This window comes from Rhipicephalus microplus, chromosome 1, assembly GCF_043290135.1.
Source record: "Rhipicephalus microplus isolate Deutch F79 chromosome 1, USDA_Rmic, whole genome shotgun sequence".
Classification (NCBI taxonomy): domain Eukaryota; kingdom Metazoa; phylum Arthropoda; class Arachnida; order Ixodida; family Ixodidae; genus Rhipicephalus; species Rhipicephalus microplus.
The window spans coordinates 40,281,979-40,303,066 of NC_134700.1; positions in this window are offsets into that span (position 1 = coordinate 40,281,979).

Consider the following 21,088-nt stretch of genomic DNA (forward strand, 5'->3'; position numbering starts at 1 on the left):
GGCACGCAACTGAGGAATACAAAAAGGGCATGCTGCAGTATAAATACAACGAAAAACATGCTGTTGCAGAGCTTTTAATGTCGATGTCATACATGGGAATTTTCATTCACCTTTATGACTCGCTCATGCACAAAGATTAAGTTAGAACTCTTAGATGAAGACACCCCCTTTTAGCGGCATCGACTGCCGTAATTAAGAGATAAGCATGCGTGAGTAATGCTGTTGCCTGCAATCAATAAATTGTGTTCTTGAAGATGACCAAATATATGCACGAGTGCATCCATAAAGGCACATTGGCATTTCTGTAGGTACGATACCCATGTGATGTGTTTCTTAGGTATATGCCATGTTATATGCACCATAGGAATATTTTATTACGTCAAATTGCAATACCACTGCATATACATGTCAGTATGCGCATATGCACCACTGCAGATAAAGCATAAAATTAAAGCAATACTGACACATGAATTTTTACCAAGGTAGTGGAGGGCTCCCTAAATTTTAACCACCTGGAGTTCTTTAACGTGCAACCAAATCTGAGAACACAGGCCTACAGCATTTTCACCTTCATCGAAAAAGCAGCCAGCGAGGCCGGAATATCATCCTGCGACCTTCGGGTCGGAAACCGAGTACCTTAGCGACTAGACCACTGCGACAGGACTTCCATCTCCCTGTTCCATCGTGTAGGGTGACAGACCGGCTTTGCTGGTCTGGGTAACCTCCCTGCCTTTCTTTCTTTACCATTTATTCTCATGAGTTAAACGAATGGAGCTTCCTTCGAACGGCTAACATTCGGACGTTCATAATTTGCCTGAAATTGACTTCACTAAATGAATATTGTGTGCTGCTTCATAGTGATCATTGATCTAAATTGTTCTGGTTGGCTAAAAAGGCCCTACTACTCACTTCTAATCAAACAGCACAAGCTGTCTAATGACCATAGCGGGGAAAATTGGAAACGCTAAGACAAAACATCCATCTTGAACCCCATGCCATTACAATAAAGCAGGCAAGCTTCTGCAATATTGACCGGCAACTAGGATCTCAGACACTACAGATAGCTACATTACGTAATGGTATCCCAACATGACGTAAAGGCAGCAGAATCACATATTGCCTAACCTGCTTCATTAAGATAACGATGAGGCTACAACATTATTGGCATCTGTATACTAATAACAATTTGCCTTGCAGATCATGTGACAATAACATTCAATGTGACGTCATGAGTCTTGCATCCTACCATGTGGTCTAAGTACCAACAAGGTGGTTTTAGTGACGTTGGTGCAAGCCAATAAACAACAATCACTTGGTGAACATTATTTTTGATATTATTCATTTGGTCCGATGCGTACATCTTCAAAAAATGGCAGTTTAGATTTGTTCATTCTTAGATAAATACAATGTGCAAGTTTGCATGTCAGCAGCAACATAGGCACGCCTTAGCCACGCATACTGTGATGTATAACCTTATTGTGTTTTGAGCAATAAATTAGGTATTCATACACTGCACATATCACAGGTCACTTGTAAATCCGCAGCGAGGTCATAAAGAATTTACGATATCGATTAATGCGTTACACTTGTATTCGAAAGTGTCATTGGAAGTTGTGGTAGAACTTCGTTTTAGAGTGTTTGTAGACGTAAAGGTATTCGGCAAAGTTTTAACTCCAAAGCGGGCTGCAGCGCCCACAATTCTTAAAAACCAGAACAATGCAAATATATGTGAACAGGGGGTAACAAGCAGTACCACCGAAATTGCACTCGAACGAGTGAACTACTGCTCAACCTAGCGCTTGCACAGCTAAGGTACGGCTATTCGGCCACTCATAGACAAAATGTATTGGCCCAGGCGTAATTGCACGCGTTCAGAACCGCGCCTACAGCACCCTGTGTCAAGTTTACGCACACTTAAATAAGCTGAATAATATGGTAATTTAATATTATACGTGCCCGGTGGATGCAAACACATTTGGTCACACAGGAAAACACATCTACCTTATAGTAGTCACACACATTTAATTATCATGTAGCCGTTGAAAAGAGGACACGTAACATATAAATCTTTCTTCATATACTTCTGTGGCAAAGAAAACGAACAAGGCCGCGTAAATACCAACGCGGATACCACGTAATTCTTCTCCATTCTTCTAAATTGAATGCGCAAAGATCTAATTCAACGCGAATCATCAGAATACTCCAACGCACGCGACACCAGACGATGCTTACGGCTTCCAGGCGCAGTCCCTGAATGGCGTCCGACGGCATTGCAAAAATATAGTGATTCATAGCGTGCAGAGCATCGCCCGCCGACTCACAGCCGCACAGCGCACATTGCTTTAACCTCCTTCCCCACAGAAAAAATTCATCCGCGCGTAACGCCCCTGAGCTTAGACTTGAGCCTAATGAAATCAGACACGCCAGCAGGCTCGCTACGGTAATTAAAACTCACTTATCGTCTACCAGCTAGGAAAACCTTAGTTCACCACGTGATTATACTATAGCGCTTTTGGTGTTAAGCTCGGGAGGAGCCGAGGACGCGAGTGGAAGCACAGCAGCCTGGATTGAGCACGCCGCGGCCTTGCCCGGAGAAGCAAAAAACAAAGCGTCAAGAGCAGAAACATCCACCTACCTTTTTAGTTTGGCGAGCGCTCGATGGTACGAAGAAGCCGGTCCTCTCTCGAGTATACTGCATCTTCGTAACAAGCAGCACCGACAGAACACGAAAGACAGCGCAAGCACACTTTGAACAACATGAAAAACTGACTTTAAACGCTCGGCACACGGCCGTTGCGGCCTCATTCCGCATTTGCGCACATAATCTTTTATATGATAAGCAAACAGAATGTTTATGCCTAAATTCATAGTAAAAAGTAGTGAAAATAGAAGTTATGCTAGTATGTATTGCAAAGAATATTTCTTACCTTCGAAAATAAAAATGATAGAACACGTATTCGCGCGAAATTTGAAATGTGAAAGAGCGCGCGAAATTTGAAACGTTTGCTTGCTTGTGTATTTCTTATACCGATACCTTGTTAACATCTGTACATTGGTGGAGTGGCTAAGCTGGCTGTTAAAACAGTGTTAAAACGGTTGTATATTATTACAAAGTACAGACAGCAAGAAAAATTTGTCACAACAAAATAAGCGTACTAGATGGCAAACATTATTTTAGCTGTATTTAGTGAATTTTCTTTAGGAAAAGGTTTTAGTTAAGGCTCGTTTTAACTTGCTCTAAAGAATATTTCTATGAACAAAATCAAGAAAACGTTTGTTTATTGTTATAATATTAGAACATCAAAGTCTATTGCCCGCCATAAAAATTGGTAACACGTGCCAACTGATACATTGTAAGGTTAACAAATATTTGTACAACACAAAAACTATTTTATCTACCACGGTCTTGTTGGTTTGTATTTCTTTGCATTAAAAAATGTATGATTTATATATAATGTCACGGACAAAGCTTTGTTTTCAATGTTAGGCGCAAACGAGGCCGAGAGCTCTATATGTGTAAATCAAAATCCTGTTGTAGCTCTACAAGCTGCGTACTCCGCCATTGGCTAGTGAGCTTGTAGCGCATAGCTTGGTCGGCGCCGGCCGTGAGGCGACGAGAAAAAGGCAGCAAGAATGCAAGAACCAGTGCAGAACTTACGTTCAGCCGGGCACTATCGCCACTCAGATATCCGTTACTGCGGTGGGGCCATTAATGAGACCATGATGTCTAACCAGTAGACCTCTAAAAGCTGTTGGTTATGCTCTATGACCACGTTACTCACAAAGCTTTGTCGGTGACTGTGCCCTAAATGGGTGCTCATCAGCACCCATTAGTTGTTGCACCCTTTTTGCACCCTAGTTTCCACCCTTTTGATGTGTTCACCCTTTAGGTTCCGCTTGTAGGGTGCCTAAACGCGAATAGGGTGCTCAAAGGGTGTGCTTAGGGTGTCGGCACCCCTTTGGACACCCTTAAGGGTCATAATCGGTTTAGTGTGCTGCTTCTACTAGCAAGGCTGTGCGTTTAGTGCCACTGTCGGCTAGCGAAAACCATTGAGTTGGGGGGCAAGCATAGCGGGGTTGACTCTCCGGTTCTCTGTCGTGCATAGCGGGTTCCTCCAGACATTGTGGCTTTCATGTTGACGCTGCTGCATGCGGTTCCTACAAGTACGTGTTTGCTGTGAGCAAGTAACTGTAAACGTGAAGTAATTTTTCCCTGCATCCGACGTGTCTCCCGGATGCTCTGCCATATGCACATGGGTTCTAAAAATGTGTTCTGTGAGTGACAAAATGGGTGCAACCTATTCCCGGTTTACACCATTAGCTACTAATTTATTTAGACAGGCGAGATTTCATTGAATTTTGCATTTAAAAAAGCCAGCGCAAATGAAATCCACACATCACTGTCTGCAGGTAGAGAGAAACACTTGGTTCCATGCAAAGCCTCGGTGACAAAAGGAGTGTTCAAACCATTGTAAGCAATATAACGGGCACCGTGGCGATTTATTCGTCACTAATTACGCATCAGCGATCACTTGTCGCAGTTTTTCTTAATGGCGATTCGCCACTGCTTCGTTTTGTAACCGAAACTCGCAACAAGTGCTTAAAAAGGTGTCGGTGCATGCGTGCGGGCCCTGGGCTACACGAGCTTTTGGCTTGTCTTAATCAGTGTTTCGGTTGGTGGCAGTCTAACTTCGTTTTTTTTCTTTTCTTCTTTTTTATAATAAAACCTGCCTCTCTATGATCAGCGGTTTCTTTGTGTGGACAGGGAGGTTTTCACCTGTGGTGCGCGAGCACTTTACGCGAGTCACGGAGCGGCGCCGACAGCAATCGCAAGTCGATGTATTTAGGGAGTTCTCCATCGACGGTGATGACCTATAGATATTGAAAAAATATAAAACTGGCCAACTTCTGCTATAATAATAGCGTGTGATTGCTCATGTGGCGAGGCATTGTCAGTATCATGTGCTTATCGCTTAGTGGCTTATGCTCGTGCTTTATGAGATAGTCTATGCGGCGAGACTTCTTGGCTCTCGCATTGCACTCTTGGAGATGGTCCTGCATGAGGTGGCCGTGAACGGCAGTGCAGCATGCTTTTGTTTGTTAAAAGCTCTTGACGCTATCATGTTAGGCTTTTTTTAAGCGAACGACCACTGTTACGTCACTAAGAATCTTGTGCAATCACAATTTTTTAATTTTTTTAGTGTGATGTTTTTTTTAATGTTTAAGCAGAACTTATCTTTCAACAAAACCTTTTTTTAGATATTATTTCACGTGTTACGAAGGTTACGTAGGTTACGTGTGTGGTATGTAAATAGTCGTACAGTTCATAATTAGCGATAACCTGTTCGAAAACTTCTTTCAAAATCTGTTTCAGTGGTTATATCTATTATAAGCCAATTAAAATACCCTGCAGGGGCGTCTGCGTGAACAGGCGTTTGGTGTGTAGTGACACCACAGACTCGAGCTAACGGGGGAGTTTCGACTTCCTCCCACGCCTAGCCGTGCGTGGTTTTGCCGTGTCCGGGGAAAAGGGGATCCTGGGGGTTGACCCGATGCCGGGTGATTGGACCTTCAAGGCCCCTCGACAGAGGCAACACACCCATCTGGCCCCTTATTCACGCAGACCGCACCCCTGGGCTTACCCACCGAGGGGAAATCACCAGTCGCCTTTTCCTATCACTCTCTCTCTCTCTACATCTTCGTCTTTCTTCCCCCTTTTTGTCTGTCCTGTCTACTCCTCTCTTCTATTTGCTTCCTTGCTCTCTGGCGGCAAGGGTTAACCTTGTGTGGCTAACCACCCTGAGTTATACCATATTCGGGGATAGTCGTGGTATACAGCTGGCGTGGGCAGGTCTTGCACGTGAGACCCTGTCCCGTGCCCTCGTTGGTCACATGGTGGACGGCTGCTACTGCGGCTGAAGCACACACAAACTATGTGGACTCTCCAGTCTTTTCACCTGATCGCCACCCTCAAAAAAGGACGCGCACCGATGTAACATTAAAATTTTTCACTAACAACCAATGCACATTCCCAAAATTTTATGTGATTCACAGCGAGCACGCAGAAAGAACAGCGAGACTTGTCTCCCCCGTCATTGTATCCAGAACCCTAACTGACACCTTAGGAAAAGTGTGTAAAATTAAGAAACTAGCTAATGGTGACCTTCTTTTGGAAGTACTGTACAGGAACCAGTGTGAAAACCTTTCAAAAATTACTGCCTTCGGAGACATTCCAGTGCCTATTACACCTCACCGATCACTAAACACTGTCCGAGGCGTCATTTCTGATGATGACTTCAAATATGTAAGTGAAAAAGAACTCCTGGATGGACTGAAGGACCAAAACGTTACAAATGTGTATAGAATAAAAATCAAATAAGAAAAAAAGGAAGTACAAAAAAGCACTTCGTTCTCACTTTAGCATCGAGCATACTACAAGAAACTGCGGAGGTTGGATACACTACACTCAAACTTCGCCCATACATACCAAACCCGCGACGCTGCTTTAAATGCGAACGATACGGCCACGGCTCGCAGAGCTGCAGAGGCTAACACACATGTGCTGAATGTGCCTCTCACGAAGATACTTCCGAAAAACAATCAGGCTGCCTTCCGGTGACTTCTGGCGTTCCGCGGGGGAGCGTACTAGGCCACCTTCTGTTTCTGGTCTACATTAAGGACATTGTCGATGTAATTAGCACCACGGTACAAATTAGGCTATTTGTTGACGATTGTGTTTTGTTTAGAGATGTAACCTGCATTAGTCACCAGCCCCACCACGGTGGTCTAGTGGCTAAGGTACTCGTCTGCTGACCCACAGGTCGCGGGTTCGATTCCTGGCTGCGGCGGCTGCATTTCCGATGGAGGCGAAATTGTTGTAGGCCCGTGTACTCAGATTTGGGTGCACGTTAAAGAACCCCAGGTGGTCAAAACTTCCGGAGCCCTCCACTACGGCGTCTCTCATAATCAAATGGCGGTTTTGGGACGTTAAACCCCACACATCATACTGCATTAGTCACCAATGTGACCTTAATACTAACTTAGGCAATGTATCAAAATGGTGTGAACATTTGTGAATGCTTCCTAATGCAAACAAATATGTGTATCTCCCCGGAACGTGCAACGTCCCATTAGACTACACATACAATTTAGCTGAAGCACCTTGACCTAAAGTGGCCTCCTATAAATGCTTAGGCTTATCCTAAAATTTGCACATATATAACATCTGCTCTGCCGCTTTCCGTAAACTATGCCTTCTCCGCCACAAGCACAAGGCTGCTCCGCCTGGTGTTATACTTTAATAAGGCCTAAAATTGAGTACGCCTCCATAGTTTGAGATACCCACACAAAAATTAACGTTCAATACCTCGAAAAAATTCAAAGAAAAGCAGTACGATTCACATATAGTAAATTTATGTCAACCGACTCCCCCACGGCATTACTAACGCCAAATTGTATAGAACTATCAGAAATTCGAAGAAAAAAAAGTCTGCTACAGTTTCTTTCAGGCATAGTAAATCACAGGCTACCCTTAGACACCGCAGTATACGTATCCCTCTTCTTAAGCAGACCCACTTGGCACCACTATCCTCATTTCCTAACACCAATCTTCGCAAGAAGTGGCACTTTTCGGTACTCCTTCTTACCACAAACAATAGATGATTGGAATAAACCAACCGAATCATTTCCTCAACGCCCTTGACCATTTCTCTAAATACTATTCTTCCACGACTTTCTTCGAATTGTATTCTCAACTTGTTGTTCAATTGGTACTTTATTTAAAGTCATAACCTCTCTGGCTTCTATGCAAAGAAATTGGATGAAAAACGCTTTGAACCTTGTTGCATTCTGTTATTTAGTGTGTTTCATGTATGCTCACCATGCTTGAATTTTTGTCCGCAGTAGTCTATAAAATAAATAGATCAAATTGCGAAGTCGAACCACACCACTGTCTCAACTGCGAGGATAGTCATCCTGCGTACTCGCGTGCTTGCCCAATGTAGAAACAAGAAAAAAAGCATTGTTACTCTCAAAGTTAAAGAAAACATCAGCTTCAGAGAAGCGCGGAAGCTTCATTCGTTGATGGAAAGTGGAAGCTGCTCCGTTGTGCTACAACAGGGCATGGCAACACAGCGGCCCTCTGTGCCTGCCAAGGGCACACCTAGTGGCGTCAGGGCTGGGCACCCAGCGCCCAAAGTGGACGCAGCTTCCGCTGCACCACTACCCAAAGCTCAGGCTGTGCGAACTCTAGGGTCAGCGAGCCTCAAAGCCTCTCTCCGTGCGGCGAGGCTAAACGAGAAAAAATCCGTACAATCAGGACGGACGTCCGTCGTGTTGATTGATTTGTGGGGTTTAACCTCCCAAAACCACCATATGATTTTGAGAGACGCCGTAGTGGAGGGCTCCGGAAATTTCGACCACCTGGGGTTCTTTAACGTGCACCCAAATCTGAGCACACGGGCCTACAACATTTCCGCCTCCATCGGAAATGCAGCCACCGCAGCCGGGAATCGAGTCCGCGACCTGCGGGTCAGCAGCCGAGTACCTTAGCCACTAGACCACCGCGGCGGGGCACGTCCGTCGTGTTAGGCGATGCGATGGACACAAGTCAGGGTAGTCCTGGACCATCCACGTTAGAACGACGGTGGGACTCCATAGATCAGAAAAAAGACAAGCCCAGGATCACTGAGCCTGATAACAAAACTGAAGTTTTACACTACCCGTAACATACAACATAGAGTTTATACACTGGAACTGCAGGAGACTCCTACATAACTTGAACGATAAAAAGGGCATACTAGCCACTTTCTCACCAGTAGCCTTGTGTTTACAAGAAACTAATCTAGGTCCTAAACATAGAAACATTTTGAAAAACTACAGTGTATTCCGGCACGACCAAATGCTGGCAACTAGGCTCTCAGGTGGTGATGCAATTATAGTCAAGAGCGGAGTACCAGCGCAAGAACACAAACTTACAACCCGAGTAGAAGCCGTGGCGGCCACCATACACACATATAAATCGATTACATTTTGCAGCGCATACTTGGAGCCACATCTTAAAATATCCATTTATGATTTAGAACACCATATAGAACAGCTGCCAGAGCCATTTTGGTGGTCGGAGATTTTAATGCACATTCTGTTTTTTGGGGTAGTGAAAAAACTGACACTGAAGGCCATATTATTAAAACTTTTTTATTCAGCAATAACATATGCTTACTTAATACAGGAAAAGCAACCTACTGCTCTCCTAGCTCAAGAAAAATGAGCTGCATAGACTTATCATTTTGTTCATGACTGTGTATGACAATTAATCTCGCGGACGCCAGATTAATTGTCACACACAGGTCCTGTTAATTAGGGAGGCGATCGCCGGGCTAATTCCAAGGGCCGAAGTATTGGCCCCCCGAACCGCACCACGAAAGCGTGGACAATTTAGAAGTGGTCCTTTTTGGCGCGCCAGCGGACGCCGGCTGTGGCCCAAAGAACAAGTCAGAGCCGAGAGTTGATAAACAAAACAAATTTTTTATTCTCCAAATTGGCCGATCGAAAACAATACACAAGAATGCACACTCCACAATAGTTACATACAATACGTCACCAAACAAACAACGTACTACACAGTACAATCAACCACACTGGGAACAACGGACACAGACAACAATACGCACTACAATGCAGTCGCATGCATTGAACAACCAAGACACTTAAAGACTAAAGAGATAGAAAACCTATCCAGTCCAAAGTTCTTGGAACAAAAGTCTGGATGATACTCTTCCGAGAATCACTCACTCAAAGTCCAGCGTTGTCGTTCCGCAGCCCTCGAAGTTTCTCTTCCAGAAAACCTCGCGTCTTCAATTGGCCACTCTCCAAGCTTCAAACTTCTTCGCCCGAACACGTCGGCTTCACACACGCAGCTGTTGCCACGCGTATTCGCTCGATAGCGGTAAACACACACTCTTGCCTGTAGCTCGAGTCGTCACCCCTCAGGTGGAAATCATCTTCTTCTCCCGCTTTGTCTTAACGGACAAAACCTTCGCCGACTACACGGCGGTATACCCTACGCACTCTGGCGTTAACTTCCGTCTTCTCCTGATCTCTCATCTCCGCTGCTCGGTTAAATACCTTCCGCGCGACATTCCAGAAAGTTCTCATCATTTCGTCGGCGCGATACGCAGCGAAGGCTGGGAAGAGGGCGAGATGGTTGGAACGCCCTCCGCGGCAGATTACTCAGCTCGGTATGACCACGCCTATTTCCTTCTGGAACTTTCCAGCGCTTGCTCGACCGCCGTTGTGGGGTGAGGAGGTTCGTCGGCGAAGCCACGCTTCCAAGGGGAGAGCACGCGCCCCGGGGAGCCTTGGATGTTTGTTTTCTTTTTTTCTTTTGACCTCGCGGCGTCTCTTTCGCGCGTTATCGTCGCGACAATTTGGCGGCGCGCCCATTTTTAGCGCTCGTTCTGTGACAACTGCCTGAAAGACTTACTATCTAACCATTCATTTCAGGTACGCCTAGGTTCAACACTATCGAAAAGTTTCACTCAAGAAAATGGCGTACCACAAGGGTGCATTCTAAGCACAACACTATTTGTCATAAAAATGAACTCGATGAGCAAATACCTAAGTCCATCATGTACTCACCCTACGTGGGCGACCTCCAAATAGCTAGCACATCCTGCAACACATCCCTATGTGAAAGACAAGTACAGTTAGTGATTAACAAACTAACAACATGGGCAGACAGAAATTGTTTCCGCTTTTCTGCACAAAAAACCGTGGCAATTCTCTTCTCTCTAAAACGAGGCATACAGACAGATCTTACCTTACGCCTAAATCAAACCGAATTACCAGTAAAGAAAGAACATAAGTTTTGGGTATAGTATTTAACACAAGGCTTACATTCCTTTCACACATAAAATCGTTAAAAAAAGCATCCCAATCTCTGAACATGCTGAAAGTTCTTTCACGCAAACGCTGAGGTTCAGATAGTACAGGCCTACTACAAATTTACCGCTTTTTTGTACGATCATGCCTAGATTATGGTAGTATAGTATATGGATCAGCGAGAAAATTTTATCTGAAACAGCTAGATCTGGTACACAATCAAGGTCTGCGCCTCACAACCGGTGCATTTAGGACGTCACTTATAAAAAGACTGTACGTAGAAGCAAATGAACCACCACTGGGAGACAGAATAATCATGCTCACAAGGTCATACGTTCGAAAGATTCGATCAATGCCCAACCACCTTTGTCACGCTATAGTAAATCAATGCCCATCCAGTACACTGTTTATAAACAAACCCCAAGCAATTAGGCCACTCCTTCTCAGATTTGAAGAGACGTGCCGCGACTTAAATATAAAGGACACGTTGCCGATGATTGCTCAGAGACCCAATGCACTCCATCCTTAGTACTGCCTCCCCTCTGTGTGCGACTTCACGCTGACTCAATTTAAGAAAAAGGAAACCCCGCAGGGGCATATACTACAATAATTTCCAGTAATTCAGGCAAAACATGCGAGACACACAGCACTTCACACCGATGGTTTCAAATCGATACGATATGTTGGAAGTGCAGTAATACACAATTATTGGGAACATACAGTTTGGTTACCGCAATGTGCATCCGTATTTACCGCAGAATGCTACGCTGCATCAATAGCGGTGAAAAAAATCAGTAATTAAAACATCCAGAAAGGTATAATATACACAGACTCATTAGGTGTACTAAGAGCCCTTCATCCGAGAAATGCGTGAGTACCAATAATAAGCGACATCCTACACAACATAATAACAGATATAGAACAGGGACACAACATAAAGCCTTGCTGGATACCTAGCCACGTTGGAATCTGTTGCAACGAGAAAGCAGATGAATGTGCAGCAAAAGCATGACGTGAAGAAATAAAGAACGTCAGCATTCCCTACAAAGATGCCGTATAATCAGTACAACACAAACTCAGAAATGCATGGCAGGCAAGATGACTCTCAGAAACAGAAAACAAGCTCCACCTTGTGAAAACCACCTTAGAAGAATAGAAGTCCTGCTCACACCAAGGACCATTCATAGAAGTAGTTTTATGTCGTTTACGCATTGGTCACACACACCTAACGCAGAATTACTTACTAGCAAAAGAGGACAAACCTCTGTGTTCGAATCGCTGAGGTGAGCTATCAGTAAATTATATTTTATTGTCATGCACTAAACTAGAGAAATTACGAAAAAACATTTTATCGTATTTTACAATCAACATATACCTCTTCATCTTGCACTGCTTCTGTGTGAAGACGCGCTTTTTGATAACTCAGAAGTTTTTGGCTTCCTAAAAGCAGCAGGACTTTTACACAAACTCTAAACTTATACACTGCATGATCTAAATACTGCAGGAACACCTCGTAGGGATTCCCACTTTTGAGAAGACGATCGAGGTTTTTCTAGACTTGGTTGGTATCCTCAAGGCCCTTGCCTAGGCAAGAACTCGGCGAGGCATCCCAACATTTAAAAACAATCATACCATGCGTTTGGTGCATGATGGCTTAAGCTGCCTATGTACCACAAAAACCAAACCAAACCAAACTAAAATAATTAAAATATGCACTGGTGCCCCCACATTGCTAAACATTCGTATTTTTAAGCGCCCTGGACAACTTAGTAAAGGCTGCTATCTGCTCCAAAATTGAAATTTTGCTGCTCTAAAAACTGCTCCCTAATTAGTTTAAGCCATCTGACTCCAGTTTGAGTAAGGCGTTAGCCTTAGATCTAAAAACTGAAGGTTTAATTCCTGTAGCAGTTTTGTCGTAAAGCGCGCTTGCAATCTCTTTAAAAAGACACAGAAGAGCAAAACAATTTTTTGCATATTAGTAACTGTAATTTCATAATCCCAGAAACAACTCTCTTGCCGCGACATGTTGCTCGGCAACGGAGAAAACTTGCAAAAAGAAAATTTGGGTGGGTATTACACTGAGATTGCCATGCCAAACACAGTGACGTACGAAATGTTGAAGGCGTCTACTGGGGGAGCCCCACATAGCTTCTACTCAATAAAAATGAAGTACATTGTGTTCAGTGGGTGCTAGACCTAGCATACGATGGTTTGTAAAATTTTATTTAGCCAATGTCGCGAAAAAGAAACCAAAAAAGTATTTTGAAATTCGCTACGTGATGCTCAAATGCAGGGGTGGAACAGCTGCACTGATTGCACCAATTTGATGATATTGTTCATTTGAGCGCCGAGCTGCGTGAAAACCATGAAATCGGCCGAAATTGCGCCACGCTGCACCAAAATGCCCGACCAGCCTCAAAATTTTCTGATTTGACCTAATTTGAGCGAGAAATGGAGACCACTTAAGCCACTTGTAGTTTGCGTCATCAATCTATGCGGGCAGACCCTAACCCTAAACCGCAGTGTAAGATAGCTGCTCATTAGGTCAAGACACTCGCGAAAGTCGTTCAACTAGATGAAGTAACAACGCCACGTGCCTGTCGGTCTGCTGACCGTAGCAGATATTTACCGGTGGGACTACGCAACTACAACACAAAAAAATGTGTTGCTGTAGCCAGCAACACTTCGTTGGAAATATGAATTTTTTTGGTCAGCAAGTGGAGCCATGGCATGTTAGGAATCATCAGGAACTAATGCTGGAAGTTTACAAACTCTCAGCATATCGAGCTTACACACAACAACCTTTAGTTCATGCCGTGACCACGTCAGTTGCCATAGCAACGACACATGCGATTGATATTCAGTGCCATTATTACTTTATCTGGCCAAACGCGCCTTGCAAGAAAGCCAAAACGTTGTGCCCTAAACATAAACCCTTCATCAAAAAAATGGAGGGGGGGTTGTGGTTTGAAACTTTGTTGGTCTTGTTCTAACCTGGTGCAAAAACACTGCTTAAGCCACCTTCGCCATTGTACATAAATGCCGTGCATAAAAGCGTTACAATATTTAGAAGGCGCTTAAGCTGTAGTCTCTAGACAACACAGTTTGTTCAGTGACTGATGTATGTATGTGCCACATATTTGTTAGAACTAACATGCTCGCTGATGTCTGAAATAGTTACTGGCAAAATTATTTGGAGTGCAATATGACATGCCTGCAGGCGTAAAGGTAAGTTTTTTTTTCAGTTTTACAAATTTCATGGTCACCATCTTGGGAAATGCACATATGAATTCTCAAACGATTTGACTGGCCTGGTGACTTCTAATGTGGACCTCATCATTGTTGGCTGAGTGAGGTGAATAAAGAAAATAATACTTTGTTTAAATAGCAGTTCTCATATTCAATGTGCATGATTTAGGGAATGGTAAATGATTTGCATATATATATAAATATATATATACATATATATATATATATATAAATGCCTTCTTTTTTGAGCAGCTCGAAATTCGGTCTTTCGTGGTAAAAAATGAATGTTTTTCCGCTTGTAGCCTGCTCCAAATTTCAGTTTTAGTGATCTAAAAGTAACATTTTGCTGCTCCGAAAATGGCTGCAAAATCTAGTTGGCTGTTGCACCCCTGGAAATTGTTTAAGCACTGAATTTAACATTGTAATTTTGACCTTGATTTTTATTCTTTAGTAATGAAGTCATGACAGTGAAACTTTTAGCAAAAGAGTTCTCAGACCACAGTTTGTTAATCTAGGTGAGGTCATTGTTTCTTTTTATTGTCCCGAGTATACCTACCTGCGGCCAATCTGGAGGCGCACGCTCGCTTTTTTTATGGCCTGTGCATAGGAAGGAGGCTGTGCTTCTACCTATCGCTGCAATTTTGTTCAGAACTAACTCGCCGCCGTCCATTGGAAAAAAAGGCTAGTGCAATCAAATAATGCTCAGGTTCATTTCTACTGTCGCACTTCCTAGTGGTACCAATGCAATAAAAACATAGTAGGAAGCGCATAAGAAACTCATTCTTATACTTCAAGACAGGGTTAAATTGGTGAAAATTCCGTTCTGTACGCATGTACAATTGTGCGTCGCGTTCAGAAGGCTCGGCCACATGATCCGTCACTACCTTGCAGATGAAATGACAGACCACGTAATCTTTTTTTTTCTGAGAAAAGTAGTTTTGAGAAGGTTTACTTCAAATCCACATGCCGGCCGCCGGTGCTCATGAAAATGATAAATGTTTGCACATTTTGTTCAAGGTATCACATTTCGTGATTATTGAAATAAGTTCTTCAAAAACGTGAAAGTAAAAGCAGAAAAGGAATGGTCATTATTTTTCACGAGTAGGTGTGAATAGCACTCGCAATAGCAGGAGTAATAGCAATAGTAATAATAATGTCAATGAAAATAATAATTGATCACAATAAAAACACACAAGTTGGAAACATGAAAGAGCATGTAGTGATACAGTTTTCGAAAGCCGTTGTACTAAAGAAAAAATACCCAAACCCACACAAACCAGATGCAATCTGCAGTGCCGATGAAGAATTGTGAAACATTTTCATATGCAATATGGGCTCGCCAGAGACGCAGGGGATCAATACAGTTTCAGAGAATTGGAAAATGCTCTGATAAGAACTACTACATTTTTATTGCACGTTAAAGAAAGTGCTGTTGGCAAAACTCTGTCATGATGCTTTTAGCTGAAGTAGCGTTATTGTTTCTAACCAGAAACGCTGTTGTATGGGCCTATAAACAAAGCTAGATGGCATGCGATTTGGATCTAATAACATAAATACAATTAACTAGGAGAATCCGTAGAAACGTTTCAGATTTAGCACCGAACCTTCTGCGTGACTCTTGTCCACACTTTCCAGACAGGCCAGTAGCAGGGAATCTTCAATGTATGGCTCAAGAATCAACTGCGATTGTCAAGGATTTATGTTCGAAGAAGTTATTTCACTGATATGTTTATGAAGGACGCCATAGTGGAAGGCTTTGGGAATTTTCACCATGTGGAGTTCTTTAACGTGCCCCTAAATGATAAAAACAACCACACAAGCCTCAAGCATTTTTGAATTCAGCGAATAGATTGTGTTTGAGCCATGAAAAAAATATCTTTGTGCCGTTACGAGTGCGTATTGCGGCTGTGCCCAAAAATGCAGGCTGTGCCCACACACACCTCTACTACTCGCACTGCTTCCTACAAATGGAAAAGTAATTGGCACGAGAAATTGGCTGGGTACAGCTGATTTACAATGCAATGTGTAGGCGGCAAAAGGTGTTCTGAAAAGCTGGGTCTCGAAGCCCTCATGCGGGAATCCTTGACACTGTATAAAAAATATATTTTACTCATGGCGACTGCTTAGGCCATAAAAGCACGGAGCGAGCGAGTGCCTATAGACCGGCTGTGATCTACCCTCTATTCGGTAATATTGTTTCCTTCATAATTGATCAGGTAATTGTTCATGTACCACAATACATACTGCCAAAGCATCTGATATTACTGTCCCGATTCATCTTGTTGGCATCACCTAAAGGAGCACTGAGACGGATATTTAATATTTAGGAATTGTTGTTTTATAGAAGACGATTGGGCCTAAGATGAGAGTTCTGTATTACTGGGGAAAGCATCGCATATATTTTTAATACCTTTACCTTTAAAAGACATATTCAGTTTCGATATCGATTGGGTGGCTTCTCCGTAACATGACAAGGCAGTGTGACGCTGCAGGAACTTGGCAATTCGCTACGTAGTAATGGCAGATAAGCGGCCTGCTCATGGTACATATAAACGATGAGTGCATTGTTCCTATTGACTGTGACAATGATTTAAAATAAACTGCAATCCTAATTTTCTCCGCTGATAATGAACTTGTGGCATGAGAGGTCTCGGTGTGCAGCATGTCAGTCAAAACTGAGACAATGGTTCTCTTTAGTGACCTTTAAGAAAATATTTCGGACTGCTGGTGCAGCACAAATCACTGCAAACACTGCTTTGAAGCAATATTTGATTTTATTCAAGTAAGACATCAGAGGTTCAGTGACATTTCGTCCTATCACTTCACTGAACTTGGCCTTTTCGTTGACCTCGTGTTCTAGCAACTTAACAGCAGTCATGAGTACTTTTTGAGGCAAGACGTTGCGCCATTATGATCCCTTTCTTCTGTGCAATTCAGGGACTATCGTAATATTTCTGCGGCACACTGATCCGAAGATATGCAGTGAATCTAGCTTAGATGTCGAAGACATGTACTACCGTGAAATTGGGTTACCTTGTGAAAGGTTTTTCATGTTTTTTTCTCTTGCTGGAGAACCGTCAATATAAAGGCAAATGAATAATGACAGAACGTTTGTAAAACCTTCCCTCGCACTTCGGAGGGCTCTATTGATCTGCATTTTTAATACAAATGGCTCTATTGAGGTGGGGAGATGAGGTTGGGCAAATGACTCTACTTCGTGTGGGGCAGCTTTGTGACAAATTTGTTTTATCCTGAACATGACTGGGGGAAATTGATTAGCACAAAGCTACACAATTAAAAGTTGATTTCAGTTATCTCCAACTGGTTTCTGTTCTAGCAACCTCACAGTTGTATGAAAATTTATTTATATATGTACCTCCTTCATCAAGATGTTTTACCTCAAAGATACCTTGTTTGCCTAGTGGATTCAATTGAGTACAATATTGCGTCTTCACAGTCCGGCCATCTCCAGTTCTTTCGGGTCCTCCCCATAGTGCTGATGACGTGCCTATCAGGTTTGACTTCTGTCGCTCATTCCAGGCAAAGGGGTCGTTCAAAGTTTTCTATGTTGAAGTTATTCTTCTCGGATGTTTTTTGTCTAGAACCCTCACCATCAAATCCTAAACGTTGGTAGTATAGGGAACCAGTGCTAGAGTTTCCATGGCCAAACTTGCGGTGGAAGCGCGAACTTCTCAGCTGCTCCCACAGACGAGAGTCGCGGCTGGTAGATATGGTGTGTGCGCAAACAAAACAAAACCAAAGGACTTGGGCTGGTTGGTATTGCATTTTTGAGAAAAATATACTTCCTCAGTGTGCAGAGATTGTTTCAGGGGGAAGATATAGCATAGAGATAGGACAGAGCGCACACTTACAGCCAATTCTATTGCACAGATGGCGGGAAAATATATACAGCCAAGAGGGTGAAGAGATCACACCCAGAAGAAAAGACAATTGATGGCGCATGCGCCAGACCACCTTATTCCAATCCTGAAATGACAAATTAACTGAAAGGATACCTGTCAATCTGTTAGATAATGAATACAGGTATTTTTTTAGTTAGGTTGTCATTTTAGGACTGGAATAAGATGGTCTGGCATATGCGCCATCATTTGTCCTTTTTTCTGTGCGTGATCTCACCGCCTTTTTGACCATATAGATATTACCGTCATCTGTGCAATACAATTGGCTGTAAGTACGCGCTCTGTCCTTTCTCTGTGCTATATCTTCCTTTTCCGATAGAGGCGGAAATTATGTGGGCCCGTGTGCTCAGATTTGGGTGCACGTTAAAGAACCCCAGGTGGCCAAAATTTCCGGAGCCCTCCACCATGGCGTCTCTCCCAATGATATTGTGCTTTTGGGACGTTAAACCCCACATATGAATCAATATATTTCTCTAAAAAAACCAAAGGGCACTGGCGGTACTTCTGCGTGTTCAAGTGGAAAAGTATGTAAAAAAAGGACGTATAGATGGAAGGGAGAACGTAGAAAGAGGAGGCAGCGTTGCATTCAAGCGCCCAGCCGAGCAAATTTTTGCTCTCGTTATCCTTTCTAGTGCTGTCGCGTTCGTTTCTAAACCGGATGGCACGTGTCTGCTATATTTATTCAATAGTGAAGAGAGCCACCAGCAGAGACCAGGGCCAAACAGTCTAGTTTAATTGGTGTTTTGCGAGAAATGAAACGAGCATATTATGCAACAAACGCCATCGTAAACTTTTTTTATCTGGCCCGTTGAGCGTTGAGTAGCGAACTTCAAGACTAACAGTTTCCATGCCTCCGTCAATTCGACCATAACCACTAAACTCTATCTGATGCCACTGCGTGTAGTGAATGAAACAATAGGCAGGAAGTCTTTTTTTTGTAAACAGATGCGTGTAAAGGAAAACTGCGTCGCCCACAACACTTGTGCAGGGCCACGTTAATGCGCCTCTGAACTGTTATAAAAGATACGCTCGCGGTGAAAACATGACACCGAAGTGCCCGTGTTTAACTTAATTTGTGCAAAAGACAGGGCTCTTGTTACGAACAAAGGAGAGGACTTCTCAAAGCTTAGCATTATGGAGCCAGCCAATTCGGTAAGCGTTGTTCTCAATTGCTGCCGTGGCTAAGTAACATCGGAATTAATGCGTTGCTAGAGAAGTATCAAAAGTCTTCGATATTTACTTGTTGTTTAGTTCACCTAACACACAGTTTCAGTTTTTCCACTTGCCTGTGTCGGCTTAAAATGGACATGTCTGTTCAACATCGATCATTGCTAGGCTTCAATATACCAACCAGATATCATTCTGAGGTGTGCTCCAGGGAGCGTACCAAGATTGTGACCGCTTGGGGTTCTCCATTGGCAACGTATCTTTTGGTTCACGGGTGTTCCTTTTATATTTCGTCCCCATCTAAATGCAGCCATTGTGGTCGGAGATGCATCCCGTGCTATCCAGCATAGGACCGCGACACCACACTCGCTATGCTGTCACAGTGGTTTGCTTGATCAACGTCCACCTACATACATACCGCAAACAGGGCGTACGTATGCCGCCAGAAAAAAAATGTGATGCCGCAGCCACTACTCATTCGTTTTTTTTTAACTACAGAAATGTGCAGTGTAGTATCGTTGCCACACGGGCATATAAGCCGGTACCACTATAGGACAAAATGCCAGCCAGAAAATGATCACGAGGGAGTTGCCATCACTGAACAACACTGTCTCTTCAATGCCACATGCATAGATGTAGTCCGCTTTGTAGAGCTTCTCTCCGTTTTCAAGTGTTATTTATGTGAGAGTAGCCTTCAGAGAGCTTTTTTAACCACAGTGCAGTTTTACTGGCGCAGTGGCTTTTAGAGCTGTTCTTTCCAAAATCAAGCACGCCAGCGCCACAAGTGCGTGCACTCTCTTAAGCCGGTCGTCTGGGCAAAAATGGCTGAGCTGTGTCGCGACTCTCTCCCAAGTGCTGTTTTTTGGTGAGCGACCTACCTATCCAGCCCTGGTCTCCTATGAAACGAAGACTTCGGATCAATGGAAGTCTCGAAAGCACGTGAAATATCGGAGGTTTATTTAATGCGAAAAGAACAACATTGGAAACCATATCAGCACATCTTCCGTAGCATTTGGAGATACCATTTTAAAATTATTACAGGCGGCTTGCGATAATCCACAAGTGTCAGTGCTAAAATTGGATTTGCATAGATTCTTTCATCTTGTGTTGCCTCTCTGGTGATCAGTCATCCTCTTGTGCAGTATTAGCTGATGTGTGCCAAAGACTAATCCACAGTTGAAAGTTCGTACGGCCGTGTGTCTTGTTGTCCTGTTATAAATTTATACAGCCATAGACTATAGCTGCAGACTAGTTCACCTGGCTTGCAACCCTTTGAGTCATGATTAGAAATCATGAAAGACCTTGTGTTTATTTGTAAATTAGTCAAACAACCTTCTTTTAATCAAATTTATTTGAAACCTATTCCTAGTATTCTGGTCTGTGGCAGATTTTTTGGCACAATGACAGTTGAAGTATTTGTTCATTTCTTTTCATAATGGCCAGATGGCATTAAATCTGGATAGTTCAATAAAACGTCTGCTGTCATTGTTTTTCATTGTTTTATCTTGCGTATATGTTATACTGCAGTGCTTAGAACGTATTTTGAGGTGTTTATTTCTATTCACGTATGGAGGTGTTTGAAAAATTGCAGCGTTTCATCAAGTCGTGGCTGTTGATGATGTTGGCCTCGATGGAGGTTAGGAAAGGCACTTCGCACATGTGTTCATAGATTTGCAGCCCGATGGCTGTGGCCCCTTTGAGCAGGGATCTGCGATAGCCTGTGATGGTTGGTTTCCTGCACAATCGCTGCTTGCAGGACCCTGGGCAGCCCAAATCATTGCCTCATCTCCTGCTGCAGCCTCTAAATCATCGCCCCACCTCAGCTGCCCTGGCCAGCCCTATGCCCTTAGAGCCTTGCTGAACTCGCCTCC